Raw genomic sequence first — 22,839 nt, forward strand, 5'->3', positions numbered from 1 at the left:
CATCTCTTTACTATCTGCCAAAATTAAATGAATTCAGAGCAGTACCTTGTTCTACCCATGTTACACTATACTGTTTTGGCAGCCTACATTTTCACATTAAAACTCAACATGATTTCAGAAATTACTAGATACTTAATCCTAAATCAGTGTTTTTTGTTTTTGAGACAAAGGCTAATGTGTCCAGGCTAGCCTCAGACTTGCTATGTAGACAAGGATACCTTAGACTTCTGATCATACTTCCTCCAAACTCCTAGGAGCTGGTATTACAGGAGTGTACCACCACGCCCAGCCTCCACCTTCTTATCTTCAGAGCTTTGACATACTTCAGAATGGCATGAGACTAGCAGTAAAGCTGTATTTCCCAATCTGGTAGAGACTGGAGATTGGAATGATAGTTACTGTGCAAGAGTTTTAGGAATGTTCTTTAAAGAGAGATAAACAATGCCTTTGACTTTTTACATTTTGCCTCGAATTTGGATATGATTCTCAAGAGCAGGAGTGGAACAGGTACTATTTTGATATGATACAAATGGAGACATCATACTCTAAGAATTGCTAAACCGAGAGGTAAAGTCTGTCTCTGATGGCAACGGAGAACTACATCACTACCCTAGACTATTTAAATGCTGTGTAATTAATGAAAAATAATTCTCAAATTAGTTCAATAACCCTTTTGTACATGATCTATTACGTGCATGAAAACTCAAATGTGGGCTGGAGAAATTGTGCAGTGGTTACTTAGTGCTTGCCTGCAAAGCCTAAGGACCCTGGTTCGATTTCCTGGTACCCACATAAAAACAGATATACATGGTGGCACATGCATCTGGAGTTCATTTGCAGTGGCCAGAGGCCCTAGTGCACCTATTATCTCTCTATCAGCCTGCCTCTCTCAAATAAATAAATAATTTTTAAAATAAACCTCAAATGTGATCAATTACATGCATGCAAACTTGAGTTCTGCTCACTGATTGCTTGCCTGGCCATGCCACTTTTCCCTAACATTCTTGTTGTGGCTCAAAGGCAGCCTTAGAGGGAAACCATTCAATTAGGCTTTCTGAGAGCTGCACAGTTTTCATGGTCAGTGCTCATGGTCACAGACTGAGCCTGGTCCCCTCCTCATCATCCATCTTGTGTACTTTCTGTTGGTCGAACAGGGTACATGGCTTAGAAACTATGGCTTACAGGTTTGTGGGCAGGCAGGTTCTTCCTTGTTGGTACAGATTCCCTCCTGTGATAAAGGCAGAAAATGCCCCCAACTCCAAGGGTGTGAAAATATGACCTAATATGGTCTACTCTGTAGAAACCTGAAGGGAGTCAACTGGAAAAAGGGGAAGGGGACACATGAAGACAAATGGCTTCTCTTTCTGGGAAATGATACTCAGGAAGGTCAAGTCAGCTTGTGGTCAATGATGTGGCAAGGAGAGAAAACTGGGCTGAGACGTTCCTGGGTCCTTGGCATGCCTCTGGGTCACATTGCTAACTCTGAACTCTAATAGCCTTTGAACATGTGGTTATTGTTTATACAACTTTTTTAAAAAACTTAATCTTCAAATATTTACATTTCTTTGCATGAAAACATTCAAAATCCTTTCTTCTAGTTTGTTTATATCACTCTCAAGAATAGTTTGTCATTGACACTTGACAGAACTCTGACACATTGGTGTCAGAAGAGAGCTGGTCACCCTCTTCAGTTTTTAATTCCTTAGCCAGATAGAACTCTGGGCAGTCTGTTTGGCTGGTCATTTGAACATGCTCAGACAGGTTTGGCTCTGTGAGGAGGACAGTTCACACTTTGTCCTGAGGCTCCTGCTTTGCATGCCTCATGTCATCCCAACTCAGTGTTGCAAATCTCAGCACAATATCCACCCTGTGGTATGCTGCTGTTTTTAAAACACAAAATGTTGTTTTTTTAATGTTAAATAAAAAGTACTTATAGAAAGAATACTACTTTGTTTAAAAAAATCAGTATTGAGTTTGAGTGTACCTCAGTGGCAGAGCATTTAATAGCATTTGCGAGGACCTAATATTAATTCCCAGAATGGGCAAAAAAACTGCACCATAAATATGAATTAAAATATATGGAGTCAAATATGGAGCTAAATTTTTATTAGGAACTAAATTACCTGAAGATAATTTTCAATCTTACTTAAGAACAAAGAAGACATGAAAGGATCAATATTTTACTTGCTACAGTTATATTTCCATTGGTATAAGCTAATTTATCCTCAGACAAGATACAGTTATCTCTGTGTGTTTGTAAGTTCTGCATTTTTAGAATCAACCAACTATGTGTTGAAAACAACCAGGAAAAAAGTTGTATCTGTATTGAATATGTACAGATCATTTTTCTTATCATTATTCTCTAAGCAATACAGACTAACAATTATTTGCATAGTATTGACATTGTATTAGATATTATAAGTAAAGATGTGAATAGGTTATTTGTAAACATTATGACATTTTCAATAGGGACTTGAATGTCCTTGGAGTTTGGGATGTGGGGAGGGCGTCTGAGAACCAATCCCCCACAGGAACTGAAGGATCTGTCTTTGTTCCTAGCTAATGTGCCAATATAAATTGGTGTTATATGTGAGATGGGGACTGTATAGCAAAAGGACTGAATATTTAATATTGCAATCCATGTAGATTTTAATTGTTTTGGCTTCTTTCACTCGGTGGCAGAAGCATCCAATGATCAGCTCAGGCTCCATCTTGCATGAAACAATACTTGCATGAAAAATGAACATTTTAATCATTGCAGTGGCCTCAGATTCATAAGCAAAATGTTAGAATGACACAGTCATTTACTTCTCATAGAGATTTGGGCAAGGTAAAGATACAGTGGGGTTTTTTGCTTATTTTTTCTGAAGAAGATACTAACTGAGCAAGAGGAAATCTCTGACACTTCATGATTAGGGAAAACAAATGTGCATATTTGTGTATTACAAACACACGCAGTTACCAAGGATGTCAAACTTCCTTAAGTATTAAGTGGCATGCTAACGGGAAAAAAAAAAAAAAACTGCTAGAAACAGAGTTTGGGGAGTTATCTTTTAGCAGATATGAACTAAGTAAGAAAATCATTGGTTAGACTAGAATTTATGGCCAGTCATAAAACAACCCTGCTCTAAATCAGAAACAGAAATTGGGGCTGGAGAGATTGCTTAATGGTTAAGGCGTTTGCCTGGGAAGCCTAAGAACTCATGTTTGACTCTCCAGGTCCCATGAGAGTGCAAGGTTACACACATGCACAAAGGGGCACATGTGTCTGGAGTTTGATTGCAGTGGTTGTGGGCCCTGGCGCACCAATTCTCTCCCTCTCTCTTTCTCCCTCTCTCTCTCTCATAAGAAAAAAGGCCAATCTGTTGGGCTTGTCTAAAAAAAAAAAAAAAAAGAGAATGAATGAATGGAAGAAACAAACAAACAAACAACCAAAAGTTGAACAACACAAGACATCACACCTACCACTGAACTACATTCTCAGCTCTACCTTTTGATATTTCAGTTAGCAAGGACCCAGGGAGGGGGTGAATGACTAGTGTCCCCAATTCAACCTAGCCCAAACAGTGACACTCCATTATTAAACAAGTTTAAGGGTTGGGGCGGTAAAACATTTGCCTGCTTGTGCCAGGGCTCATTTTCCAGTGCTAAAAGACAAAGGTCTAGAAGCATGGGAGAAAGAAGAGCTTTTGAGAACACTGTGCACTGTCCTTGGCAGAACTCAGAGAATAGGAGAGCATGTGGTCAAAGAACAATGGCCACAGAACCAGAACAAAAAGGACTCTCAATGCTCATACCACCTTTTTTCCCCTTCCCTTTTTTGAGAATAGGTCTTGCTATATAGCCCAAACTGGTCTCACAACTCAGCCTCCTCTTGCATGTTGTCATGGCAGGCATGTGCCACCATGCTTGGCTAGTCACATCATCTTAATTTTAACATGTGAAGAAACACATCCAGATTCTGGATGAGATCCCGCCTCTCTGGAGGCTTTCAGCCCAGGCCTTGTTTTGGCTAAGTGGCTGAGAAAACAAAGTGTAGGGAGAAGGGGCTGCATCTTTGTGTATCAGTGATATGTATGGATTTGTTCTTCTTAGTAAAGGAAAATAAAAGAGAATCTGATACGGAGCCCTGAACAAAGAAAAATCTTCACCAAAATGTTAAAATATTCCCAAGATTCCCTTAGATGAGAAGGATCACTGCACACATCTTGAACACTTTAAGAAATGCCATTCACTCATGCCTTCCCACCTTCAGGCTTCTGGCCATCAGTACCTAAAGACTCAGAACTGGACTAATTGAGCCAAAACATAACCATTGCCATGGCTTTAGTGATGACTGGATTGGGAGTGGTGGAGCTGAGTGTAGCAGGAGGGAAAAAGAGAATCAGCTTTCTGGATGGTAGCAAGAGAGATAGAGAGACAGATGGGGGGGGGAGGGAGAGGGAGAAGGGAGAGGAAGAGAGAGGGGAAGAGAAACAGATCTTGAACTCATTTGGTAAGCACAGATTGCCACTTCCCAGGTTTCCAGCAAGCACAAGTGAGAAGGAGTGTTAGAGGTCACTGACCTCCCTAGGCAGGCAAGGAATGCCTCATTCTGTATATGTAGGCCTTGCTTAGACAGGTAAGGCAAATTTCTCTTCCTGTGTTTTACTTTTAAATTTGGTTCCCCCAAATCACCCAGTTTCCTCAAGTTTATTTTCTCAATAAATGTTAGAAGTTTTAGAAAAATTATCTAAATCCTGGAAATAACACAAAAATGGGAAGCTCATCCTTCCCTTATTAATGTTATATGGAAACAAAGGCTACGTTAGGATTACAGAGAAATGTACTTCATCATCTGTCATTGATTAAAGGTTTCAGGCAATGACATCACTTGATTTAATAGTTATTTGTCTCATTATAATGACAAAATATTTGACAAAAACAACTTAAGGAAGAGTTCATTTTGGTTCATGGCTTGAAGACACATCTATCATGGTGGGGAAAGTGGTGGCAAGAGCAGCTCTAGCTGTGGCACCATGAGCATGAGGCAGCTGGTCACATTGCATCCATAGTTAGGAAGCAGCAGGATATGAATGCTGCTGTTCAGTCCACATTCTACTTCTTTTTTAGTCCAGGACCTCAGCTCATGGAATGGTGCTGCCCACATTAAGGGTGGGTCTTCCCACCTTACGCTTCTCTCACAGACATGCCCACAGGTAATCTTAGGTAATTCTAATCCTGTCAAATTGACAATTGGGATTTAACTGTCACATTTGCTAAATCGTTGATGTTAATGAGCTAGGCACTCAGGAGACAGAAGTAGGAGGATCACTGTGAGTTGAAGGCCAGCCTGAGACTACATAGTGAATTCCAGGTCAGCTTGGGCTAGAATGAGACCCTACCTTGAAAAACCAAAAAAAAAAAAAAGATGTTAATAATTTTTGTCCTATGAAACAGATCATCTCAATGACTTATGGCCTGTTGGGTGGACATGAACCAGTTTTTGTTAGATTACTTATATACAGTGATTTTTCAAATGCATTTTGTGTCAGTTATGACATCACAGTGGTTTCCAAATTAATTAGTGACAAATAAAATCTTTTGACATATTTCATTGAGTATTATATATGGGTATGTGATGTTACCTTGCTTAAAATTACCATTTAACACATCATTGTTTTAAATTACCATCCCTAAATCTGTTATTGGGATTTTGGGAGGAATTCATTCTATTTATAGATTGATTTGAGGAACACTGACAAACTCCAGATGCATGTGCCATCTTGTACATCGGGCTTATGTGGGTCCTGGGGAATTGAATCTGGATCTTTTGGCTTTGCAGGCAAGCACCTTAACAGCTAAACTATCTCTCCAGCCCCATACCATCTCTTTTTTTTTTTTTTAAATTTTTTATTTATTTGAGAGCGACAGACACAGAGAGAAAGACAGATAGAGGGAGAGAGAGAGAATGGGCGCGCCAGGGCTTCCAGCCTCTGCAAACGAACTCCAGACGCTTGCGCCCCCTTGTGCATCTGGCTAACGTGGGACCTGGGGAACCGAGCCTCGAACCGGGGTCCTTAGGCTTCACAGGCGAGCGCTTAACCGCTAAGCCATGTCTCCAGCCCGCCCCTATACCATCTCTTTAAAAATATTTTTGATTCATTTGTGAGTAGAGAAATAGTGCACACTAGAGCTAGAGTCTGAGCATTCTAGGGCCTCCTTATGCCTCAAATGAACTTTAGATACATGTGCCACCTTGTGTATCTAGCTTTACGTGGGTACTAGGGAATTGGACCTGGGCAGGTTGACTTAGTAAGCAAGCATCTTTAACCACTGAGCCATCTCCTCTGCCTCTAGCCTACCATCTTACTGAATTCTTAGACTATTTCTTATGTTGAATTTTTTCCAGCCATACCATAAGCTGCAAAGGCTTAACCAAACAACAATAACTTTTCTGTCTCCTTGTCAATATGAATATGCATAATTCTCATCTTTATAATATACATTCAGAACAGTGTTTAATTAAACAGGGAATGAGCACCTTTGCTTTATACAATATCCCCATACTTAATGTGAGGTCAGGTCTGGGAGTATAGCTCAGGAGTAGAGTGTTTGTCTAGCAGTTCAATTTCTGACATTGGAAAACAAAAAAGTGAAGATTTCAAAAGACCCTAGAAGAAAGGCATCTCTTAGTAAATTAAACACATTCAAAGTCACCTTTAGGGCTGGAGAGATGGCTTAGTGGTTAAGCACTTGCCTGTGAAGCCTGAGGACCCCTTTCAAGGCTCAATTCTGCAGGACCCACGTTAGCCAGATGCACAAGGGGCACATGTGTCTGGAGTTCGGTTTGCAGTGGCTGGAGGCCCTGGCACGCCCATTCTCTCTCTCTATCTGCCTCTTTCTCTTTCTCTCTCTGTCGCTCTCAAATAAGTAAAAATAAACAAAAAAAAATTAAAATAAAAAAAGTCACCTTTAGACAGTTACATCTTCCTTTTTGTCCAGCTCTGTTCTCCTGCCCATATACCTGAGGCCTGTGTTCTCTTGTGTGGAAGACAGGAAGGGAGGGCTGTTTGATACTAACATTCCATTTAGAGAACATTATGTTAATCATTTCCATATATAGCAACTGTAATGTTCTCTGAATTTATGTACTATTTCAAAAAAAAAAGAAAAAGAAAATTGCTGCTCTGACAGATAAAGGATATTTTTCTAGCTGGAGGTGAAGTGGGGAGAGGAGGCCAGAACAGGATGCCCGACTCCTGGAGCTCTTTCCACAAGAGGCCCTGTCCAGGTGATGGGAGAGGCCAGACAAGCAGCATTCCCACTTCTGCCAAATGGCGGAGATCCCTGCATTGGCCCTGCCAAGGGCAGGTCCTGCGATAGGCTCTGTGGGCTGAATGCTGAATACAGAATACTTCTCTGTGCCTCTTGCCTGTACAGCAGGCTTGTCTGCCCCAGATCACACTTGAATAGATGAAAAGAATCTCTTTTTTTTTGCCTTGGCCTGAGGCCTGCAATGGAGGCCACAAAGGCTTACAGATAAGCTGAAGTGGAGGGACAGCAAAGAAAGCAGAGAGAAGACATGGGAAAGTAGAAGAGGAAATGAGCAAGAATATTTGCAGTTGATGGAGATTATCAGTTAACCCAATGACTGGTTTGCTCCCCTTTGGAGAAATAAAATTCACAAACCAACCAGTTACAACTTACCATGCTTTCTCTGGAATCCTGTTTCCAGATCTCCTTAAGGAAATATGACCAAAAGAAAGCTGTCAACTATAAAGGGGAAACCCTCTGAGAGGAAAACACACCAGAAACAAAACAATTTCTCTCCTGAAGCCAGAGCCAGGAATTCAAGAGTTTAACCAAAGTAAGAGATATTGGGGACCTACAGTGATTTTTGTCAATGTGCTTTGTTTTGTGGGTAATTGTAAGAACTGGTCCTTTTGTTTAAAAATTATCTTTGGAATATTGAAAAGGCAGGTCCTTACTGTATTTCTGCTCTGGTAAGAGCCAATAAAATGTAAATATAGTGCCTGAGAATAACCACTCCTAATGTATTGCCTGGGATCTTTGCAGAAGACAGGCTAAGCCATAAGGAAAGATCTGTCTGTAGCCCTAAACCAGGGCTGCACAGGGAGCACCTATGTTGCCAAGGAAGCTTGATCCTGCTGGGTACCGGATGGGTTAACTCTCGGTTGTTTCCAAGAGACAGGAAACACATGGTTTCAAAGGAAAATAAGTAGACTATCAGAACAATAAAAAACCTACCTGGGTTATGATTTTGATGGTGAATCCTCTTCTACATTGTTTCCTACTATTTTGTTCCTAACCTTTTCCCCTCTCTTTGATTGTGGTCTTTGATGATGGGTAGAGACATGTTTCAGTTCATCTGGTGTGGGCACCAGAACAGCTATGTCAACACCAAGACCAATAGATATTCACATGCAAAGCTCAAGCCTCACCCAGAATGACTGAATCAGAGTACCTGCAAGCGAGGAGGAATATGCTTATAGAATTTTGTCAAATTTGAGAAGATCTGGGGCTTTAAAGGTCCAGAGAGCTGAATTCACATCTTAATGTAGCTGTGTTCCTGTGCGATGTTAGGGAGATTGTCCAATCTTTTCTCAGTTCTTTGGGTTGCAAAGCAGGCATAATTAGATCTGCTTCAATCTATTGTTGAAAATATTAAGTGACATATTTATAATTAATATGAGCATCTTAGCATGAAGCAAAGTAAATGTCCCACGTATGTATGTGAGTGATTATGGGAGCAATCATACATGGTACATTTCCTACACTCCATGTCTGAATCTTCACATTAACGCTATGCTATGATCCCTGCCTAGCTTCAGGTTAGCTTCATATGAGTCTGGCTTCTTACACTTTATGACTCTGACCATCATTAACCCTTCAGCAGCCAGCTCTCTTATCAACAAAGAGCCAGATGCCTGAGCCCTTGTCTCAAGTATTTGACCAGAACAATCTTCTCCCTGCTGCTCTTGCCCCCGCAGCTCCCTGCCTTAGTCTCTTGTCACTCTCTCAGCTGACTCTGTGCTCTGAGTTCCTTCTGTGCTGCCTTACTTGTTGTGGAGGCCTCCAGGCTCCCTGTGCTGGCCCGTGTAGCCTCTCTGTAAACTGCATGTTATCTTTATTTTGGCTTACTTGCCATTTTCTGTTATAGCTGCCCTCATTCCTCCCCTTTCCTGCAGAATTCCCAAGAGTGCAATGAAGTCCTCTGTCCTTTGTCAGGAAGGTGCTCCAAATTCCTTGTGCACAGACACAAAGTAATGGAAAACAGTTAGAATATTTGTTCAAAAACACTCACTTCCTGGTTAGAGCCTTTGGTCCATTTTCCATTTTATAAACACCTTTATGTTTGCCTTTCAAATCATTTCTACTTGTGCCTTTCAACACTGGAAAGTGGATTTCTCTGAGTATTTCCTGGAGCGAAAGTATGTTCATTAAGGGCTGCATGAATAATGAAAGTAGCATTGAGAGCATGACAACTTCCAACTCAAGGAATTAGTAATAACTCAAAGATTGAAATGCTAAATATGCCTGAGTAGATTCCATTCTCTCTCTGCCTCTCTCTCTCTCTCTCTCTCTCTTTCTCCCTTTTCTTCTCCCTCTCTACTTCCTCTTGTACTTTTTAACTTTCAACAGTTGAGTACTTTCCCCAATAAAGCAATACAGAAGTAGCTTTGACACTGTCATTTCTTCTTAATAGTCCAGTGACATGCACGCTATATAAAAGGTAGCCTGAAGTGATCATGCAAATGAATTCATGTTTATGTCTTTGCAATGGAATGAATCAGAATATATAATCATTGGAGAATATAGAGCTTTGGAGAAGTGGAAGAATTCAATCATTTTCCCAAGGTTGTTCCTGGGCCTCTGGTAAAAACCAAACTTCATGCAATTAGCACTTGTTAAGTATCTGGTAGCCGTTGATATTGCACATCCTCCTTCCCTAGAGATATAACACTACTCTGGAAATAGTTCTCTGGGTATGTATGGTATGTGTATGTCCTTCATACATACATAGCTGCATAGAAATGGAAACTTCACTTCTGAGCTCAGTTTTCCATAGTGTTACCAGTTTATTGTGATAACACAGCTCAGAGACACATTTGTTGGAATGAAGAAAGTTCTTGTTTTATAGCTTAGAAGAACTATACTTTGTGGGTTGTAATGCAACAGCCCCAGATTCGAGGGACCACTCATTACAGTTATATTGCTTGGAAACAAAATAAAAGAAAAAAAGTTTGACATCGTCATAAGACTAATTCAATGACCATGCATTAATGAGATAAAATGTGAAGTTCACATTTCTGTGAACAGAAAACCAAACAAATAATCAATGAAATATATGAAAATTTAGAATAAAATTAATGGGTATCTGGACCAGGTCCTGGGGGAATATACTAAGAACTGAGCCTACTTCCTATAGTAAACTAGATCTAGGGAGTAATTAGTACCAGACAGCATTAGCTGTGTTCCCACTGCCCAAGGACTATATTCAATTATCCAAGTATAAGAATTCTTCTAGAACATGCCTGAACTTTAGAATTTTTCTTATTTGATCAACCAAAGCCTCAAGGTCAGTCTTGAAACCCATCTCAGACCTCCCAATGGGAAATACCAGAGAGAGTTTAAAGAAATTTTCCTCCTAAGATAGACATAGTGGTGCTCATCTATAATCCTAGCACTCTGAGGCAGGAAGATATCAAGTTTGGGGCCAGCATGAGCCACACAGGAATTTTTTTTTTTTTTTAACCCCGAGGTAGCGTCTTGCTCTAGCTCAGGCTGACCTGGAATTCACTATGTAGTCTCAGGGTGGCCTTGCACTCACAGCAGTCCTCCTACCTCCCAAGGGCTGGAATTAGAGGTCTGTGCCACCATGCCAGGCTCACACAGGAATTTTTTGTCAAAAAGAAAATCTCTTTTAGTATTCTCACTTAAAAAAATATGTATTTATTTGCAAGGAGAGAGAGAGAGAGAGAGAGAGAGAGAGAGAGAGAGAACACGCCAGGGCCTCTAGCCACTGCAAATGAACTCCAGATGCATGCGCCCTCTTGTGCATCTGGCTTACTTGGGTCCTGGTGAATAGAGCTTCAAACTGGGGTCCTTAAGCTTCACAGGCAAGTGCTTAACTGCTAAGCCATTTCTCTAGTCCCAAGCTATTCTTTGAAGTAGGACAGTTCTGGTGGCAATCTCTCAGGTCACTTCAATGGGTTCTGGCTATTGCTGGCCACAGGTGCCATCTCTAACAATTTAAAATTAGATATTGACACAGATTCATAAAAGCACATTCTGACATATAAAAGCAATTTCTGGGGAATACAAGTTAGTTCATTCTGAAGGCCAAAGTTTAGAGGTTGTGCACTTGCCACACAAGGGTTCATGTAATAGTTTGTCTTTGTTCCTTGAGCCATGTGTGAGCTTGCTGCTCCTCCCTGCTGACATCATCCTGAACAGAAAAATACAATCTCTGTAACCTAATGTCTCTCCTGAGTCCTAGTTGAAAATAATAACAGCAGCTGCATGACTTTTACATAATGTCAATACTTTATTTACTTTTGTATTTAATTTATGCATCTGTCCAATGTTTGCACAGCTGTTTGATGCCTATATGCCCATAGATTAGCCTTGTTGATTTCATCTTTCTTCAACTCTAAGCATTGAGAATCAGCGAGCCCTCCCTATTTGCTTTTCTTTGTCTAGCCTCCAGCATGGCACTGTGCAGATGAGAACTTAATTATGAAGGTTGCTTCTGAGTGAGATTTACTCATCTCCCTGAAGATAAATTGGTAAAACAAGAACCAACATTTCCTGACCTGCTCAGGGAAAACAGGATGGTTGGCTTTGATTTTTCTTGTTAAAGGACACCATTGAAGTATCAAGGTGATGTTTAGGAAGCATTTTTCTGTTTCAAGAAATTGTACCAAGGGGCTGAGGAGGTAATTGGAGCCATCCTCGAAACAGGGATAATAATTGTGGGATAGGTTGGATAGAAATTAACCTTTTACTTAGGTTTACTTAACAATCAAAAATATTAAGGCATGCTATACATGGTGTCAAGTACCTATAATTCCTGCACTTTAGAGGATGAGGCAGGAGGATTATGAGTTCCAGGCCATCCTGAACTACAAAACCAGATTGACTCTCAAAAACCCAAACCAATCTACTAAACAGACACATGAACAACTCCTCCCCCACCCTCAAACCTGGCATTTGAAATGCCTAATCTATGTAGCAGTTTTGTGTGAGTCATGTTCCTGGATGTGGAATTGTCTTTGATGTCTTCCGTGGCCATGGGTAGAGTCATGGCCAACTGCATCAGACACATGAATGATGTAGTGGTCAAAATGTGAAAGTGCAAGGACCCCGGCCTTCTCCTGTCTAGTGGTAGATGAGAGCAGAAAGAGAGTGGAAAGTGGATGTTCTCTTTTGGGAGGCTTTCTCCTTTGTTGTAAGGAATGCATGGTATGTTAAGCAATTTTCTGTTTTTATAATGAAATATCTGAGAAAATTAGCTTACAAAGAGGAAAGGTTTACTTTCACTTATAGTTTTTGGATTCTAGTCCATAATTAATCAGTCCTGCTAATTTGGATCTGTGGTTACACATCACTGTCTTAATGCATGATGAAGCAAAACTACTTACCTTGGGCCAAGAACGAAAGAAAGAAAGGGGAAGGGACTGAGTTCCCTCATTCCCTTCAAGGACTTGCCCCCAGTGACGAAAAACCATCCACTCAGCCACAACTCTTTTTTATTACCATAAAGTCACAATGATGAGTTTTATTACAATATTATCACACAAGTACATTATATATTTGGGTCATATTCATGCTCTTTTACTCTCTTTTGTCTCTTTTAAGACTGATATTTATACATATTTAGGTCTATATTTTGAAAATGGGAGAAAACATGTGATATTTGTCTTTCTGACCCTGGTGTAATTCATTTAACATGATGATCTTTAATTCCATTTATTTTCCTGCAAATGACATAATTTGATTCTTTCTTGTGACTGAATAATGCCTCATTGGGCTTATATACCACATTATCTTTATATAATCATTTGTAGGTTGATCCCACATCTTGCCAACTGCAATAATCATGGATGTACAGGTATCTCTGTTGTACATTGGCCAAGATTCATTCAGATATATTCTCAGGAGGATTGGACTGGATTGTAGTTCTATATCAAAGTAAGAAACCTATACACTGATTTTCATAGTGGTAGTACTAATTCATATTCCCATCAAAAGTATATAAAGTCTTACCTCCTATCCTCACAAGCATTTGTTGTTTTTTTCTTTGAGTACAGGTGTTCTAACTGGGGTGCAGAGGAATCTCAGTGTAGCTTTGACTTAACATATTTCCTTGCATACTAAAGATGTTAAAGAGTTTCTTTTTCAGCATTTTATTAAGCATTTGGACTTCATCTTTTTAGACTTGCCTGTTCATTTCATTTTAGGCTACACATCTTAAGGTTTCTGCTACCACCTAGTATTTATTGCCAAGCAAGGGACTAGACTTTTAACACACAGATCTCCCTCTCTCTCTCTCTCTCTCTCTCTCTCTCTCTGTGTGTGTGTGTGTGTGTGTGTGTGTGATATTCCAGATCCAAACTATAACATATGTGTCTGTCTTTTTTCTGAGATAGGATTTCACTATGTAGCTCAGGATGGCCTTGAATTCTCATTTCCTTGACTCAGCCTCCTAAAGGCTAGGATGCATGTTATTGTTAAATAATGTTCTTGTCCAGGATTTCAGTGATCCAGCCAACCACATGTGCTCATAAAAAAGAGAGACGACTTTCTTTTATCAGCATGTAGATGCTGATAAAACACATTCATCTGTGTTTCAATTTCTTCCAAAATCAACAGTGTCTCTTATACCTGGCTAAGCAGTAGGTCCATTGAACATTACTCAGAGGTACACTCTAAATTAACTAAATTATAATTTTCTCACTTGCTTAACTCTTATCATGTCTATACTACTACTTAACAAACTTCTTCATTTTCATAAGTAAGAAGGTTGTTGTAAAACAAAAAGTCTATCAAGAACCTCAGAGAAATGCTTTTAAATTAGAATGTGACCTGAGAAAGAAAGAGTGAGCTGGTAAGCTTGAGTCTGTTATCAACTCTGCTTGACAATGGCCTTTTATATCACTCTGAGGAGTAACACTGTTAGTTTTCAGCATGAAATACATAAGAGAAAAAATTGAGTGGGGAACAGGGGAATAATCTTTTTGATATGGTAGTTTTATTGTTTTGTTTGGCATATTATGACCCTTAGTCCCCAGTATATCTAGGGATCATCTGTACTTAAAGTTAAATACAAAATAACTTCCTAAGCCAAGTAGAGAGATTTTAAAAAAGAAACCAAATCAAATACCATATAGGATTATCTGTACAGTTCTTGTCAAGATGCCCCGGAAACCTCTTATCTAAAGCATTCAGTTCAGAAGCATAGGTGAATTCTCAGCCAACATGTATTTTTACCATCTCAAGAAAACACAGATGTTTTAGATCATCTGAGATACATTAAGCTTGGAAGCTGGAAGCCATGAAAGACAAAATTGTGGGAGGGGAATTGTGGAGAGCACCCTGGGAAAGCCTTGCCCTCAAGTCCAATGACCTCTCTTTGATCTTTAGCTTTCCCAAGTCATTTTCCCATCTACTTCAACACTGGCTTCAGTTCTTCAGGTCTAAGAACAGACTTGGGAGCATCACCATGTGCCTGAGCAGAGTGCTGATTCAAGCAAGCTGAGCTTTGGAGGAGGGAAGAACGACACACTCGATGTGTTTACAGTAAGATGTGTTGACAGTGTGTGCATTCTCAAGTCAAAGCACCATCTCACGACTGTCACAGCCACCAAAGGGGGCTATAACTTCCTTCATGTCACTTCAAGTATACATTTTATATAAAGGATCATGCTTGCTTGAGCACACAGCTTCAAAAAGCCCTTATATACTACATTCCCCTCCGTGGCATTTTCTGCCCCTTAGGGATCTCTTATGTAAAAATGTAATGTCTCTTTGCTCATTAGATTTTTTAATAAGCTCCACATGTGCTTGATAAAAACAAGAATTAAAAACATCATACAAATGTTTACATTTTAGTGCTAGTCCTTTCACTTTCTGTTCCAAGTTCACATCTGACTAGAGAATGAATAATGTGTTGTTATGATTATATAGAGTACAGAACCTCATATAGGTAAAATATTTGTGTGATTGTATAGGTGCTTTGTCTGTTACATTGTTTTTCAATGCTATAATGAAATATCTGAGGCTGGGTAATTCATAAGGAAAAGAGGTTTATTTAGATCATAGTTTTGGGGCATCATATTCTAAGCAGTACATGCTGGCTCTGGCCAGGGCCCTGGGTGACATCACATCACAGCAGATGTCATCGTGGCAGGAACAGATGCCAGAAGGAGAGATCACATGGTAAAAACAGAAGTCAGAGACCAGAGGGGGGCAGATTTACTCCCATATAATAACTTTTTCCTGAAAAGAAACTAACATAGGGTCCCATGAGAACTACCTGGCTCCTTTCCAAGGGCAGGTGCCTCCAATAACCAAATCAACTCCCACCAGACCTCATCTTTTAGATATTTTACAAGCCAGGCATGGGGATATACATGGTTGTAACTCCAGGGACTACGTGGACCTAAGACAGGAGGATCACTTAAGTCCGCAAGCTGGAGATAAGTCTAGGCAACATAGGGAAGCTTCATATCAAAAAAGAATGTAGGGCTAGATAGATGGCTGAGCAGTTAAGCACTTGCCTGTGAAGCCTAAGGACCCCAGTTCGAGGCTTGATTCCCTAGGACCCACATTAGCCAGATGCACAAGGAGGCACATGCGTCTGGAGTTCGTTTGCAGTGGCTGGAAGCCCTGGTGTGCCCATTATCTCTCTCTTTCTCTCCCTCCTTCTCTCTGTCGCTCTCAAATAAATAAATAAATAAAAATAAACAAACAAAAAAAATTTAAAAAAAGAATGTAATCAAGTGTAATCAAAAAGATTGCTCAGTGGTTAAGACACTTGTCAGCAAAGCCTAACAATCCAGTTTTAATTCCCCAGTATCCATGTAAAGACAGATGCAACAGTGGCACATGCATCTAGAGTTCATTTGCAGTTGCACTATGCCCTTGTGAGTCTATTCTCTTCTTACAAATAAATAAATAAAATATTTTAAAAGATCATGTTCTACCTCCTTGCAACCTTGCTAACTAGGGGGGCTAAGCTTCCCATGCATGAACTCCTGGGGGTTCACCACAAATCATATCTAAGCCACAGTACTTTGCTATCTCATTTTAAAATCAGTCATTCAAAATATGTATGTTTTTTCTTATTCTTAAAATATTAGACAAAAATTAGGAACCAAAGTTATCACTGTTTCTAAATTTACTTTCTTCTAAATCATTTTCATAAAAATGGAATCATTCTACCTTCATACTCCTCAAGAGGAAAGTGAGCAGGCCTTCTTTCCAAATGGAGATAGACATTAATTTTAGTGTTCATGTTGACATGGTGATAGCTGATAGAAAATGAAAAGGAGACCTTGCACCTCTTAAAATTAACCGTATGCCTTTTTCTTCATACTAATTATTTCATTTGGAGATGAGAAACCACTTCATATCATTTGACTTTAATTTTTCAGTGTCTTTATTTTTGCACATAAAAACCTAATTGCAAGATTAGGTATTTGCTTTGGTCTTGCAAACATTAAATTACTCATTTAATAAATACCTTTCTCATTTGCCAGGTGTGGCTCATTCCTGTAAGTGCAGCTCTTAGGAGATGTCCACAGGAAGACTTTGAGGCCAGCCTGGGCTGTGTAGTCTTACAAAGCCAAGGAGCTGGCAGTGCAGGTCAGTGGTAGGGCCCTTGCCTGCTATGTGGGAGAGGCTTTGGGTTTGATCACCAGCACTGGAATGCATTTGCACGTGTGTGGGCAAGCGTGTACACACACACATACTTTTCTCTACTAAATCTTGATATTTCCTTAGACTTCTGGAGATTTGAGTTAGTTTGCAAATTTTTTAATCTTATAATTTGAAATTGTTCCCATGTATAGTAAATAATACATAAGAAATAATAGATAAAATGTAAGCATATAAGTTTTGAAGGCTGTTAGTACCATTTATTCATTCACTCAGCAATACAGATGCCATGGTAAGTAAATGAAGTACCTGCCCTTATGGACCTTAGCTTCTGGTAAGAGAGACAGGTAATAAGTACCAATCTCACAACACAATCACAGAGTGATAAGTGTTGTGGGAGAAAAAATAAAGCAGAATAAGACGACAGAGGCAGAATGCTTTAGAGAACAGACAGGAGGTTAATTGAAAAGCCAGGAAGGTGAGACTGTCCTTGCAGGTTTGAGGAACAGCAGGAGGCAGGTATGGCTGCAGTATAGTAAACTGATGTAAAGATTGGAGAGTTGAGTAGGGTTGAAGAGACTGGAAAATCTGGGAAGGAATCTTTGGATTTCATGGCAATGAGGCTAGAAGCACAGAACTCTGGAGAGCTAGCTTTGAGCTAAAATGCCATTATCCTACTATCCTTTTGAAATAAGTTCTTGGGGCTTTGTAATGACCAGATCATGGAGAGGAAGGAATGAAAGCAGGGTAGCTATTTGGAGAATAGCAGGCATCAGGAGAAAGATCATGGGGTAGAGTAGGTATGCATAGCCAAGAGAAGAGATTGGATTCTTTTTTAATGTTTTTTGTTTATTTTTATTTAGTTATTTCAGAGCGACAGACAGAGAGAGAAAGAGGCAGATAGAGAATGGGTGCTCCAGGGCATCCAGCCACTGCAAACAAACTCCAGACGCATGAGCCCCCTTGTGTATCTGGCTATCATGGGTCCTGGGGAATCTAGTCTCGAACCAGGGTCCTTAGGTTTTTTCACAGGCAAGCGCTTAACCACTAAGCCATCTCTCCAGCTTGAGATTGGGTTCTTTAGAACTGGAAAGCTTCCTGCTAAAAGGAATGTGGTGGGTGAGCTAAAGATGTTTTAGTCATGAGATGGGAAGGAGTTAAAGCAATTCTTTACATGTATTTTAACCATGTTCACTTCCCCCTGACCATCTCTTGTCTTTCATTCTCTCCTAATGAACTCCTTTGGAGAAAGCAATTTTTGGTTTGGTTTTGAATTAGAATGCTTGGGTCTGATTCCAAGTCCTACAAAAGTAGAGGAGGAGGAGGAGAAAGAAGAGGAGGAGAAATGGCTTAGTTGTGCATGCCCATAAACTCACTAGATGAAGGCTCTTGAATTCCAGGTCAGCCTGGGCTATGTAGTGAGTTTGAGGCCTGTTTGAGTTATGTAGAAGGACTTTTTTTTTTTTTTTTAAAGTCTGCTTTAGAAACATTAAGTTTGAAATACCCAGTAGAGATGTGTCTGGGAGTCAGCTGGATATATGAACCTGGAGTTCTGGGAGAGGTCAGGTCAATGCATAGAGGCTATTTAAAGCCTGAGATTGGAAGAGCCTGCCCAGGATTGAGTGTAGAAAGAGAATAGGAAGGTCCCAAGGTCAGAGCTCTGCAGAAGGTAATATTTAGAATACTGGAGGAAGAAAAGGACCCAGTGAAGGGGCTGACAAAGGAGCTACAGTAGGAATGATTCAAAAGCAAACCTGTAGACAGGTATAGCTGATACCAACGTTTAAAGACTGAAAAGCAATTTTTTTATGGGTGAATAAGTAAAAGTTCTAAATGGTTGCAGCAAAGGTTAATGGATCAAAATGTGATGGGGAGAGAAGTTGGAGCAGTTATCACTTTAAAAACTGCACCTGGATTTATTGTTGCCCAACTGTTGGGAGTGTGCAACATTTTCAAAAATCTCTTGCCTTGTCTTGTTTCCCCAAAATGCACCGTGGAGCTGGACCCTTGACCAGGGGAAAAAAATAAGCTAGGCAATTTTAATTCTTACTTTGGGAAAATTCTCTATTAAAACTGGCCTATTTTCAGCAACTCACTTGTCTCAAGACAGCTGTTGAGCATTCAGTTTTGGGAAATAAGCAAATAAGCTCCTTCTCTCTCCCTTGGCTAATTCACAGTCTCTTTCTAAAATTCAAGGTTAGGTAAGTGTTGCAGTCCTCTGTGAGACTGCCCTCCTGGCTGGCTCCTCTTGTCTGCACCGTGACTTTGCTTCTGAGCCTAGAGGGGACTGCAATGCAACAGATTAGAGATGCAGGGAGCCAGCCCAGATGCTATCTCCTGGAAGATGACAATGGAAACCCAGAAAAAGGACAGCCTGAGGCCTCCAAAGCTTAAAAGACAGGGGGAGTTTGCCTTCCTCTTTCTGCCCCTCACATTGTAAATACTGAACAGGTCAAATTGTATCATTTAGCTTCATCTTCCAGTTGGACAGGTTTTTGTTTTTTTAAGGAAATGTTACAATTTTTGTAATCTGTGTATTCAATCACTGAGGGTGTTATTAGGACAGAGGTAATTGATTACCAGCATTCAAAACACCAACGTAAGGTGGCTGCAACCCTGCCTGGTGATTGTAGCCTTTGGTTTAAATGCAGGTCTGGCAATGATAAATGCGGATGCACAAGGGCATCTGGATGATTCTATCCAGGGAGAGAGAATGCTGGCTCAAAACAGATAAAGGAGTAGGGGCACCTTTGAACTTGTTCACACACCTCCAGCATTTGGAAAACATGTGGAACCCATATGAATCACATCTAATACAAACATGATAGTTAACAAAACATTTTGAGGCTATAAAGCAAAATACCTCTCATCCTAGCTCCTTTAAATATCATTCACTCCCAACTCCAGAGCAAAAACCATTACATTCAGTGGCTGCAGCTCTATTTCAGGGTTTTATGCAGAACCGTGTTGTGAAGGCTTTCTGAAAAGAATGCACACTGCCATTATCTAAGCTTTGTGTAGCCAAGATACTGTAGCCATGGGCAAAGCTTGTTTCCCATAGATAATTTTTTTTGGGGGGGTCAGTATTGACTTCCTCTTGGTATTACAGGATATTTGCATTTAATGCTGACCAAACCCTGAGAATGTGCAGGTTATCAGTCCAAGCTTGCCTCTCTGGCAGACATGCTCTCTATGGTCCAAAGATGAGCCCCATAGGGCCACTGCAATTTGGTAAAAGAATAATTTTTTTTAACTGTTGATGGGACAAGTTTTTAGTTTTGGCACTTAGGAACTACCATTAAGGCCCTAGTACGTCTGACTACTGGCAGTAGGATGTATTTACTGAGACATGGCTTCTTTATATTTTTCCCTTCCCAGTTTGTGTGTCTGTATTTCTCATTGCACAGCTTCCCTGGCTCTATGCTAGCAAACATCTAGGGGCTTGGTCTGGAAAGACACTTTCGTTCCAGCAGAGCTGGCAGGGGAATGTAATTACTGTACATGCTCATTCCCAAATTTTTCTCCAGGACGAAATCCGGGTTTATGTGTGTCCTTGAAATTCTGCTAATTGTAGCCAAGGCCATGTTTTACATTTAGTGACTCCCACTGAATAACTAAATGCTGTGTGGACCCAAATCACTGCAGTGACATTACATGATGCGGTATTTGGCATTAATAGATTTGAAAATAACATCAAGTTATAGAGGGAGAGTAACCGTTCCTTCATCCCCAACATTTACTTACGGAACGAGCCAGAAGGACTGAAAGGTACATAAATAAATGAAAAAAAGTAACTATAAAAGGAATTGCGTAGAATATCAAGACACAGTTCCAGCATTCTGTCACATCGATGGTCACTGCAAGTGAAGAGCTGCTCAGCTTTTGGAGCGGAACAAAAGGAACCAGAGAAGGAAGGAGGGCAATGCCATCCACTCAGGGAGTTCCCAGTGAGCCCTGTCACTGGCCTCCACAAGTCTCGCCCGCGCCTTCAGGATTGCTACTCCTTATCAACCTTTCTTACCAACCTTCCCTTCTCGGGGAAGCCTGCGCCGCGGCTTACAATTTCCTGGACCCTAAAAGAATAGGCCAACAGAGGCAACTTTCAGGCACCCCACCCCGTTCCAAACCATCAGCAGCGCGAGCTGATTCTACAAGCAAACGCGCAGGGTCGTGGCGAGGGGTGTCCCAGCCCTCGGGTTGCGGTGACAGTAGTCTGGGCTCAGCTGGGAGTAGAGCGGAGCCGCCGCTGGTCTCGAAGGATGCACGCCTCTTCCTGGTGCTGCGGCGGCGGCAGGCTTTTAATTCTTGCACCACGGCCAATGCGGATTGCGAGGCTACCGACGACGGGCGAGCTCGCCGACCGCGTCCCAGCCCTCTTCCCGCTGGGGGCTAGTCCCCACGCCACGCCACGCCACGCCAGCCCGGGCAGGCTCCCCGGGCGGCCCTCGCCGCGCTCCCCCGCAGTGCACGTGCGTACCGCGGACAACAGCAGGCAGGGCCTCGGCGCGCCCCCGCCCCCGGCCGTGCGCGCCCCCGCCAGCCCGCCCTCCTCGCGCGTGCTCGTGCCCGCGGCCGCGGCGGCGAGCCTCTTCTCCCCGCTGCGGGCGTCGTGGGTGCCGGAGGAGGCGGAGCGCGGGAGGCGGAGGGGGCGGCTGGGCGGGCGGGCGGCGGGCTCCGAGCGGCGGGGACGCGCGCGGGCCAGCGGGGCGGGGGCGGCCCGAAGGCGTCCGGGCGAGGGGCACCGGAGCCCGAACACCGGCGGCCCCGGGAGGTCGACTGCGCCGCGGGAGGGCGAGCGCGGTGCGCGCCTGACGTGCGGACCGGGGAGGCCGCGGCCCGAGCGGGCGCCCCCGCCCCCGAGCCTGCCGGGGAGGCCGGGCGGGATGAGGCGCTGGCGCGGGGGGCGCCCGGCCGAGCCCCCGCGGCGGCCCTGGGTGGCCAGGCGCTAGGCTCGGCGGCGGCGGGCGGAGGGCGTCGGGCCCGGCCCGCGGAGGGCAGACACGGAGCGGAGAGCGGGGCGCAGCGACGCCGCGGCGCGGCGGGGCCGCGGGGCTCGGTAAGGCCGGGGCGCGGGAGGGCCGGGGGAGCGGGTGACGTGGGCCGGCTACGAGGCCTCTCCAGTTTTTGAAAAAAGAATTCCGAAAGTAAACGTTCCGATCAAATGTTCTTGGAGGACCGTGTCGGGTTTCCTCGGTCCCCGGCCTCCCCGGCCGATGGTGCTCTGGGCCAGCTGCCTCCCGCTCGCATCCCGCGTTCCCGTGGCCTGGGTGAACGGGGCCAGCGTTGGGACCCGTGCCTGGCCTGCTGCAGTTCCCACCCCAGAATAGCGTAGCGGGGCCCTGGGGATTCCACTTCTCCCAGAGCAGCCCTGGCGTGAGCGTTTCCCCCCACCCCCCCGCACGCGGCCAGGGCAGCTGAGCCACATGTCCCTGCTCCCCAGGACACTGGCGGAGTTTGCCCCCCTGATCTTTCTAATTGGCTGAAGTTGCTGCTACATGTTGGACTGTAGTGGTGACTTAGGACCCTCGACTTCTCTTGCTGCCCCGCGTGGCGCTTTTCCCATTTTGTTGACTAGAATAAATATTTATGTTGAAGATTTTTCATTCACTGCACACAAGTCACAGTAAGGGAGTCAGAGCTGACTGCTTAGCGTTACTTTGCCTTGGTACCCTTTAGCACTCACCTTCTATGACTGAAGCTTAGAGGAGGGGAGGAGGAGGCCCCCAGCAGGATGCTTGGGTTATAGTTTTATAGTTTATCTTTAGGAAATAGAATTTGAATAATTATAATTTTGATTTGATGCAGAATTGCACTCAGCTTTAAAAATAATCTGGGCCCTGGGTGTAGTAACGTGGAATGCTGGTCTGCGGCCTTACTGTCAGCATATTTTATTTTCCATCATCCCAGTTTTATTTGGGACTAAGACCTTTTAAATCTGTCTAATTGGGAAAAACG

At 42.4% G+C, this 22,839-nt stretch overlaps 1 protein-coding gene across 1 annotated transcript in view; it reads left to right on the forward strand.

Moving 5' to 3' along the window:
* The first annotated feature begins 21,921 nt into the window (after positions 1–21,921).
* Arhgap32 (Rho GTPase activating protein 32) overlaps positions 21,922–22,839 on the forward strand; it is a 340,655-nt gene continuing 339,737 nt past the window's right edge. Inside the window, exon 1 of the mRNA XM_045146281.1 lies at positions 21,922–21,940. The gene's annotated coding sequence lies outside the window, so the exon portion shown is untranslated. The remainder of the gene's footprint in view (positions 21,941–22,839) is intronic.

The sequence above is a fragment of the Jaculus jaculus genome, chromosome 3, assembly GCF_020740685.1.
Source record: "Jaculus jaculus isolate mJacJac1 chromosome 3, mJacJac1.mat.Y.cur, whole genome shotgun sequence".
Classification (NCBI taxonomy): domain Eukaryota; kingdom Metazoa; phylum Chordata; class Mammalia; order Rodentia; family Dipodidae; genus Jaculus; species Jaculus jaculus.